At 46.7% G+C, this 9,683-nt stretch overlaps 1 long non-coding RNA gene across 1 annotated transcript; it reads right to left on the reverse strand.

The window, feature by feature from the left end:
• Positions 1-5,248: 5,248 nt before the first annotated feature.
• Positions 5,249-9,324, reverse strand: LOC139053215 (uncharacterized). Its single transcript, XR_011510315.1, has 3 exons — positions 8,955-9,324; positions 8,099-8,185; positions 5,249-5,443 (listed from the first exon to the last, which is right to left on the reverse strand). It is a non-coding gene; the product is annotated as an uncharacterized lncRNA (long non-coding RNA).
• Positions 9,325-9,683: the final 359 nt, after the last annotated feature.

The following is a 9,683-nucleotide window of genomic DNA, read 5'->3' on the forward strand; positions in this document are numbered from 1 at the left end:
ATGCGCGCACGCAGAAAGCGGCATGGCCGATGTCGCACGTCGCAATGAAGCCTAGCTGCAGCTACTCTAAATTACAAGGCGGATTTTCTTCAGACGCTGATGAAAGTGCTTCAATAGTCAATGCATCCATTAACAAGACAGTTAATAAAGGCGCGCACACGTTCGTGGAGCCATGATGCGCACCGAACAATGCGCGCACGCAGAAAGCGGCATGGCCGATGTCGCACGTCGCAATGAAGCCAAGCTGCAGCTACTCTAAATTACAAGGCGGATTTTCTTCAGACGCTGATGAAAGTGCTTCAATAGTCAATGCATCCATTAACAAGACAGTTAATAAAGGCGCGCACACGTTCGTGGAGCCACGATGCGCACCGAACAATGCGCGCACGCAGAAAGCGGCATGGCCGATGTCGCACGTCGCAATGAAGCCTAGCTGCAGCTACTCTAAATTACAAGGCAGATTCTCTTCACACGCTGATGAAAGTGCTTCAATAGTCAATGGATCCATTAACAAGACAGTTAATAAAGGCGCGCACACGTTCGTGGAGCCACGATGCGCACCGAACAATGCGCGCACGCAGAAAGCGGCATGGCCGATGTCGCACGTCGCAATGAAGCCTAGCTGCAGCTACTCTAAATTACAAGGCGGATTTTCTTCAGACGCTGATGAAAGTGCTTCAATAGTCAATGCATCCATTAACAAGACAGTTAATAAAGGCGCGCACACGTTCGTGGAGCCATGATGCGCACCGAACAATGCGCGCACGCAGAAAGCGGCATGGCCGATGTCGCACGTCGCAATGAAGCCAAGCTGCAGCTACTCTAAATTACAAGGCGGATTTTCTTCAGACGCTGATGAAAGTGCTTCAATAGTCAATGCATCCATTAACAAGACAGTTAATAAAGGCGCGCACACGTTCGTGGAGCCATGATGCGCACCGAACAATGCGCGCACGCAGAAAGCGGCATGGCCGATGTCGCACGTCGCAATGAAGCCAAGCTGCAGCTACTCTAAATTACAAGGCGGATTTTCTTCAGACGCTGATGAAAGTGCTTCAATAGTCAATGGATCCATTAACAAGACAGTTAATAAAGGCGCGCACACGTTCGTGGAGCCACGATGCGCACCGAACAATGCGCGCACGCAGAAAGCGGCATGGCCGATGTCGCACGTCGCAATGAAGCCAAGCTGCAGCTACTCTAAATTACAAGGCGGATTTTCTTCAGACGCTGATGAAAGTGCTTCAATAGTCAATGGATCCATTAACAAGACAGTTAATAAAGGCGCGCACACGTTCGTGGAGCCACGATGCGCACCGAACAATGCGCGCACGCAGAAAGCGGCATGGCCGATGTCGCACGTCGCAATGAAGCCTAGCTGCAGCTACTCTAAATTACAAGGCGGATTTTCTTCAGACGCTGATGAAAGTGCTTCAATAGTCAATGCATCCATTAACAAGACAGTTAATAAAGGCGCGCACACGTTCGTGGAGCCACGATGCGCACCGAACAATGCGCGCACGCAGAAAGCGGCATGGCCGATGTCGCACGTCGCAATGAAGCCTAGCTGCAGCTACTCTAAATTACAAGGCGGATTTTCTTCAGACGCTGATGAAAGTGCTTCAATAGTCAATGCATCCATTAACAAGACAGTTAATAAAGGCGCGCACACGTTCGTGGAGCCATGATGCGCACCGAACAATGCGCGCACGCAGAAAGCGGCATGGCCGATGTCGCACGTCGCAATGAAGCCAAGCTGCAGCTACTCTAAATTACAAGGCAGATTCTCTTCACACGCTGATGAAAGTGCTTCAATAGTCAATGGATCCATTAACAAGACAGTTAATAAAGGCGCGCACACGTTCGTGGAGCCATGATGCGCACCGAACAATGCGCGCACGCAGAAAGCGGCATGGCCGATGTCGCACGTCGCAATGAAGCCTAGCTGCAGCTACTCTAAATTACAAGGCGGATTTTCTTCAGACGCTGATGAAAGTGCTTCAATAGTCAATGCATCCATTAACAAGACAGTTAATAAAGGCGCGCACACGTTCGTGGAGCCATGATGCGCACCGAACAATGCGCGCACGCAGAAAGCGGCATGGCCGATGTCGCACGTCGCAATGAAGCCAAGCTGCAGCTACTCTAAATTACAAGGCAGATTCTCTTCACACGCTGATGAAAGTGCTTCAATAGTCAATGGATCCATTAACAAGACAGTTAATAAAGGCGCGCACACGTTCGTGGAGCCATGATGCGCACCGAACAATGCGCGCACGCAGAAAGCGGCATGGCCGATGTCGCACGTCGCAATGAAGCCAAGCTGCAGCTACTCTAAATTACAAGGCAGATTCTCTTCACACGCTGATGAAAGTGCTTCAATAGTCAATGCATCCATTAACAAGACAGTTAATAAAGGCGCGCACACGTTCGTGGAGCCATGATGCGCACCGAACAATGCGCGCACGCAGAAAGCGGCATGGCCGATGTCGCACGTCGCAATGAAGCCAAGCTGCAGCTACTCTAAATTACAAGGCAGATTCTCTTCACACGCTGATGAAAGTGCTTCAATAGTCAATGCATCCATTAACAAGACAGTTAATAAAGGCGCGCACACGTTCGTGGAGCCATGATGCGCACCGAACAATGCGCGCACGCAGAAAGCGGCATGGCCGATGTCGCACGTCGCAATGAAGCCAAGCTGCAGCTACTCTAAATTACAAGGCAGATTCTCTTCACACGCTGATGAAAGTGCTTCAATAGTCAATGGATCCATTAACAAGACAGTTAATAAAGGCGCGCACACGTTCGTGGAGCCATGATGCGCACCGAACAATGCGCGCACGCAGAAAGCGGCATGGCCGATGTCGCACGTCGCAATGAAGCCAAGCTGCAGCTACTCTAAATTACAAGGCAGATTCTCTTCACACGCTGATGAAAGTGCTTCAATAGTCAATGGATCCATTAACAAGACAGTTAATAAAGGCGCGCACACGTTCGTGGAGCCATGATGCGCACCGAACAATGCGCGCACGCAGAAAGCGGCATGGCCGATGTCGCACGTCGCAATGAAGCCAAGCTGCAGCTACTCTAAATTACAAGGCAGATTCTCTTCACACGCTGATGAAAGTGCTTCAATAGTCAATGGATCCATTAACAAGACAGTTAATAAAGGCGCGCACACGTTCGTGGAGCCACGATGCGCACCGAACAATGCGCGCACGCAGAAAGCGGCATGGCCGATGTCGCACGTCGCAATGAAGCCTAGCTGCAGCTACTCTAAATTACAAGGCGGATTTTCTTCAGACGCTGATGAAAGTGCTTCAATAGTCAATGCATCCATTAACAAGACAGTTAATAAAGGCGCGCACACGTTCGTGGAGCCATGATGCGCACCGAACAATGCGCGCACGCAGAAAGCGGCATGGCCGATGTCGCACGTCGCAATGAAGCCAAGCTGCAGCTACTCTAAATTACAAGGCGGATTTTCTTCAGACGCTGATGAAAGTGCTTCAATAGTCAATGCATCCATTAACAAGACAGTTAATAAAGGCGCGCACACGTTCGTGGAGCCATGATGCGCACCGAACAATGCGCGCACGCAGAAAGCGGCATGGCCGATGTCGCACGTCGCAATGAAGCCAAGCTGCAGCTACTCTAAATTACAAGGCAGATTCTCTTCACACGCTGATGAAAGTGCTTCAATAGTCAATGGATCCATTAACAAGACAGTTAATAAAGGCGCGCACACGTTCGTGGAGCCATGATGCGCACCGAACAATGCGCGCACGCAGAAAGCGGCATGGCCGATGTCGCACGTCGCAATGAAGCCTAGCTGCAGCTACTCTAAATTACAAGGCGGATTTTCTTCAGACGCTGATGAAAGTGCTTCAATAGTCACTGCACCTATTAACAAGACAGTTAATAAAGGCGCGCACACGTTCGTGGAGCCATGATGCGCACCGAACAATGCGCGCACGCAGAAAGCGGCATGGCCGATGTCGCACGTCGCAATGAAGCCAAGCTGCAGCTACTCTAAATTACAAGGCAGATTCTCTTCACACGCTGATGAAAGTGCTTCAATAGTCAATGGATCCATTAACAAGACAGTTAATAAAGGCGCGCACACGTTCGTGGAGCCATGATGCGCACCGAACAATGCGCGCACGCAGAAAGCGGCATGGCCGATGTCGCACGTCGCAATGAAGCCTAGCTGCAGCTACTCTAAATTACAAGGCGGATTTTCTTCAGACGCTGATGAAAGTGCTTCAATAGTCAATGCATCCATTAACAAGACAGTTAATAAAGGCGCGCACACGTTCGTGGAGCCATGATGCGCACCGAACAATGCGCGCACGCAGAAAGCGGCATGGCCGATGTCGCACGTCGCAATGAAGCCAAGCTGCAGCTACTCTAAATTACAAGGCGGATTTTCTTCAGACGCTGATGAAAGTGCTTCAATAGTCAATGCATCCATTAACAAGACAGTTAATAAAGGCGCGCACACGTTCGTGGAGCCATGATGCGCACCGAACAATGCGCGCACGCAGAAAGCGGCATGGCCGATGTCGCACGTCGCAATGAAGCCAAGCTGCAGCTACTCTAAATTACAAGGCAGATTCTCTTCACACGCTGATGAAAGTGCTTCAATAGTCAATGGATCCATTAACAAGACAGTTAATAAAGGCGCGCACACGTTCGTGGAGCCATGATGCGCACCGAACAATGCGCGCACGCAGAAAGCGGCATGGCCGATGTCGCACGTCGCAATGAAGCCACCCTTATGAAAATATGAGATGAGTTTCACATGAAAGTCTGACGAGTTTTGACATCACAGCCAATTTTCTGATGTATTCCTAATGTCATTCTATAACATATTGGCCACCGTCTTTCTGTAGAACTCTTGACGAGTGCTTTTCTTGTGAGCATGAAATGTCTTCCTAATGTGCGCTCCAAAGCAGTTTTCTTGCGACTTTCTCACGTCTTCCTAGCGAATCTCTAATGAGCTTATACATTAGACTGCCGGTGCTCGTATTACTCCTATAACAAAATTGGCCACCACGTGTGGTAACATTTTCTCATGTGTCCCAATGGCAGTCAGACCTTATTTAAATATCTTACCTGTGCGTGACTATCTTTGGTGCTATATATATGCAGCCTGTATGCATGTATGTCCAGTGAAGATGCAGCACTTCTGACATGTACATGGGCCCTACATATGCTGCATGTTAGACATTACTCAACGAAAGAAATTTAACAAAAACATTTATTGGGCATATCAATGCTTCCTTAAATGCAGAAGGAGGTTAAATGAAAGGAAAACACAGTATCAGCCTGGTTACGGATGTGATATCTCCCTTTCATTTAATCTCGCTACTTATCACTGAGGAGAGGCTGTTCTTGAGGTGGAGTGTCGTCATCTTGAAGTAAGTGCATGTGTACCCTGCATGGTAGAAAGGGCAGATAATTAACAAAACTTGGCAATCAACCACAGAAATACACGCTGTATCACTTGCTGCAGAACGGTCTGGAGACGTTATAGCTAGTTCTGCGAAAAATTTATGTGGTGTCGGTTCACACAAAGTTGAGGAACCACTGTGTGGCCTTTGGGTGCAGCAGTAACTACAGTAAGCAGAAATTGCTCTTGGCTGAACAAATGTGCAACATGTATCAGCTGTGGCGTGTGTACATGTCGTGAACTACTTCAGCTATATCGGTTTCCACTTGACAAAGGACAGCAGTGTCTGTGGATTGCTAGCGTAAATGAGAAATTCTCACTAATTACTTGGCATGGAAATGAGCGTAGGAGTGTGTGTATGGGCAACCCCATGCATCCCAGAGACATCGAAGTGCCAGTCGTTATAGAATATTTGCATCAGCTACGGGCACAGTTCTCGTACATTCCAAGCCTACTATATCATGCATGTGTTGGCCTCCTGAATGATGGCATATATCCCATTCAAGAAATACACCACACCATGTCTGGGGTTTTTTATCATTTACACCCGAGCACTGCTTTCAGAGGGAGGGCACAAGTTGAAAAACAAATGCGTAGAAGCATGACAAACAAGCTTGCATAAAAATAATTTAATAAATAAGCATGGTGGTTGCTATGCCACGTCATTAGAGAGTATTCCTCTTTGTCATGCAATCATAATGAGCGTCGACTGACACACGTCCCATTTTTGGCTGTGGTATTCTTCACTGATTTTGTTGTATCAGTCGGTTGCCATAGGCGAACGAAACAGATAAACAAGCTAAATCCAGTGCACAGCTTGTCGTGTCAATGCATGGTCAAATAAGACGAGCACACTGGTCCTTTGAGTGAATTATGGTGCTCTCCTAGGCGCATGCTGAGGCACCGGCTAGTCAGCGTGCCCGATGTACATTGGACCAAATATGCACGTGATCAAAAGAGTAGCCTACATTAACCCTGAAAGATACGAGACAAATTTTGGGTATTTTTAACTAAGCAAGCCTCCAATGCCTGGGTGCCTTGTCAATTCACTTGTGGACTGCAATGCACGTATATTTTCAGCAAAAATAAATTAGGCAGCATATGCACAACAGTCATGTTGTATGCTCTCCCTTCCCTTGCTGCGCAAATTTTGTCCTGAAAAGTTACATGAACTGATTGAATTGAAAATTGAATCGAGAAATGCAAGGAGGCAAGCGAGGCTTGCTTGGTTAAAGGTAGCACCAAATTTGTCCAGTGCGTGTCAGAGGCACTGTGCTGTATTCCTTTCACATGTGGTCAAATGTACATAGCGCAGACTGGCTGGTGCCTAAATATGTACCTGTGAGATCACCGTATTTCATTCAAAAGACCAGTATGCTCGTCCGACTTGGCCACACATATCTGCAATGGGGCTTCAGGCCAGATTAGGATTGTTTATCTGTTTTCACCCATGGCTGAAAATTGGCAAGAGAAATCAGTCAGGCGCACCACATAAATAACAATAAGTGTGAGCCAGCCCCCATTATCAATGCATGAAGAAAGGCATCCTTTGTAGATTACAAGGGATAGAAATTAGTCTGTGCCTATTTACTTCTTTTTATGCAGACACCATTTACCATGATTTTATGCCTTTGAATTATAACTTCTGCCATCCCTCTCAAATTAACTGGTGCACAACACAAGTGCACATCCAGTGCTATTTTTGTTAGTCCTTCCAACAACTTAAACAGTCAGTTGTTAGCCAAGGTCATGTTGCATAGTCTCCCTTCTCTCACTGCGTAAATTTGGTCCTGAAATGTTACATGAACTGATTGGTAAATTCAAATGGACACTACAAGTTTCGCCGAGTGGATGGACACAGCTGGTTCTCAGAAATGCACAAAAACAGTGATGGGTATCTGTTCGCATCCTGTAGTGTGTGCAAACTAGCTGTGACATTGCTGCAGTAAACACACTCACAACTGCTACAATGCCTACCAGCATAAATAAGGGCAGCTTGCAAAGAAAAGAATACGAAGAAAGTGAGAGAAAAATAGAAAGCTTACGAGAAAACACCTCACTACTTAAGTAACTGCAGCACAATGAATACTGGCCTTCCTATTTCATTTCAAGAAATTCTAGTTCATCAAATGTGTATTTGCCAGTGACAGTTATTCTGAGAACAAGACAGACATGATTGTAAATATCAATGTTAAACAATGGTAGGCACACTGCGTGCTTAGACCTGTGACATATATGACACACTACACTTCGAATTCTTACATGGACAAAAACAGCACATGCGGGTATCATAAGCAGAAAGGAAACCAGGGATATATGGGCTATAGCATAAGAAACAGTTCCAAACAAATAAAACCAAGATAAAAAGAAACATACTGTGTAATAGGCAAAAATAAAATGGACTTGCAGCCAAGCAATTGATGCGAGAAAAATACTAAACGTCAGGACATGCGACGTGTAGTTTTAACAGAACAAGATAATGTGTGCATAATATCTACAAACACAAATAAGCAGCAAGTGGAATGATGTTGCAGAAATATTTAGCCTATTTAGCAAGATGCATTAAGTAATATGTCGATACACTTATCCACTAATGATACCGAGATCCTACTTTTGTGAGCACGTACACTTAAAGCATACCTGACATATCCATCCAGATTACACGCCGTGTTGCTGCAGCCAAGGCCACGGGTTATGTGGACACTGTTGTGGGTCACGGCTTCACCACTACAAAGAGAATGCTGTGTTAACTTATAGCTGTGGCACAGTAAGACTATCACATAGTGAACACATGCAAGGAGCATGTAAAAACAGTCATGAAAACAATGCCTGCACTGGTGCAGGGTGGCAACAGAGCACAAAGTCAAAGTTACTGATGAATGTCACGATAGCAGGGACCCCTTCAACAAGGCAAAATTTCACACGCAGGAGCAGCAGCGCATTACATGAATGTTTGTTTACATAACGATTCTAGAGTTTCTTTCATAACTTTAAGTAACTATCCCTTGTAATGTTTACTTACGTCGAAGTTATGGCTACACCCCTTCAAAACAAACCTGTACTAGTAGCACGCTGTGACTGCTTACATTTTTTTCCCCAATACCGCTCGTAAATCGAAAACCTTGTAAGCAGATATTATCTACAACGTCGAATCATTTATAAGCGAGGAAACGTCATAGCAGTAAGAATCGGTCAAGAGGTAGATGAGTCGTTATCATGCGACTTCAGCAGAAAAACGGGAGCTCACGCACAAGCGCGCATGATGAACACGATTATTTCTGAACGTAATCTTTCTCATCAGAAGAAAACGCTTATCAAGATTTTCAACTCTGCATTATGGCAATTAATTCGCGCAACTAAACTCTGACACCCAGCAAGCATCGGCATAGGTTTCACTGTTGTCATGGGAGTTCTCTTTCCTACGTTCGCAAGGCACCCTATGCCCACACGAGAAGCACGCACAACACGTGTGTAGTTAGCAAGCACGGTTACTCACCTTTTGAACGGCCCGACGCGGTCGAAAAGCGCCCTCCAAGTTGCCAGTGCTTCGATGCTACTCCCAGCAGACATACCGGTGCATAGTGGACGAGCAGTGGCACGCTAACAACACGCATTATTTCTTCGCGACGTCCACCCAACTTTCCACGACAACCAGAGACAAAGGGAACGCACTCGACAGCATGAACATCGTTGGTCCACATTTCGCTGGCGCGCCACGCACACGGCGAGTTTGCAGCGAGACACAAGCTGTCTGTGGCGCTTATGCGCACGCGAACTAAGTCACATTTGGTTACAGCAAACACAAAAACACACGATCTAACAAGCACATCGTTGCAGCTCGCACACCCGACCGACTCGAAAACAGAGCGACAGGCTGATTGGATTGGATTGGATAGGAAACGGGACGGTAGGTGGCGCCACGAACAGGTCGGTTGGGGGCAGCCAATGTCTCGGCTAGCGTCATTTGTGCGGCTGCCTAATTGCGCATAGCTGTTGCAAGACAAAGAGAACCAAAGATAAGTCTATATTGTAAGCTATAGCTTGGCATAGAAAGAAATTCTATAACGCATTTTCAATTTGAATCGCTTCGGCTATCTGCAGCCAGCAAAAGCATGGCCTTCGAGATCTGAAAATGTTAACCCTATAGAAAGCCGTTGCGGTGACGCTATTCGAACGATTTTCACTTCAGTTACCTCTAATAAAAACCGTGAATTACGCATTTCGC

The sequence above is a fragment of the Dermacentor albipictus genome, unplaced genomic scaffold (assembly GCF_038994185.2).
Source record: "Dermacentor albipictus isolate Rhodes 1998 colony unplaced genomic scaffold, USDA_Dalb.pri_finalv2 scaffold_79, whole genome shotgun sequence".
NCBI lineage: Eukaryota > Metazoa > Arthropoda > Arachnida > Ixodida > Ixodidae > Dermacentor > Dermacentor albipictus.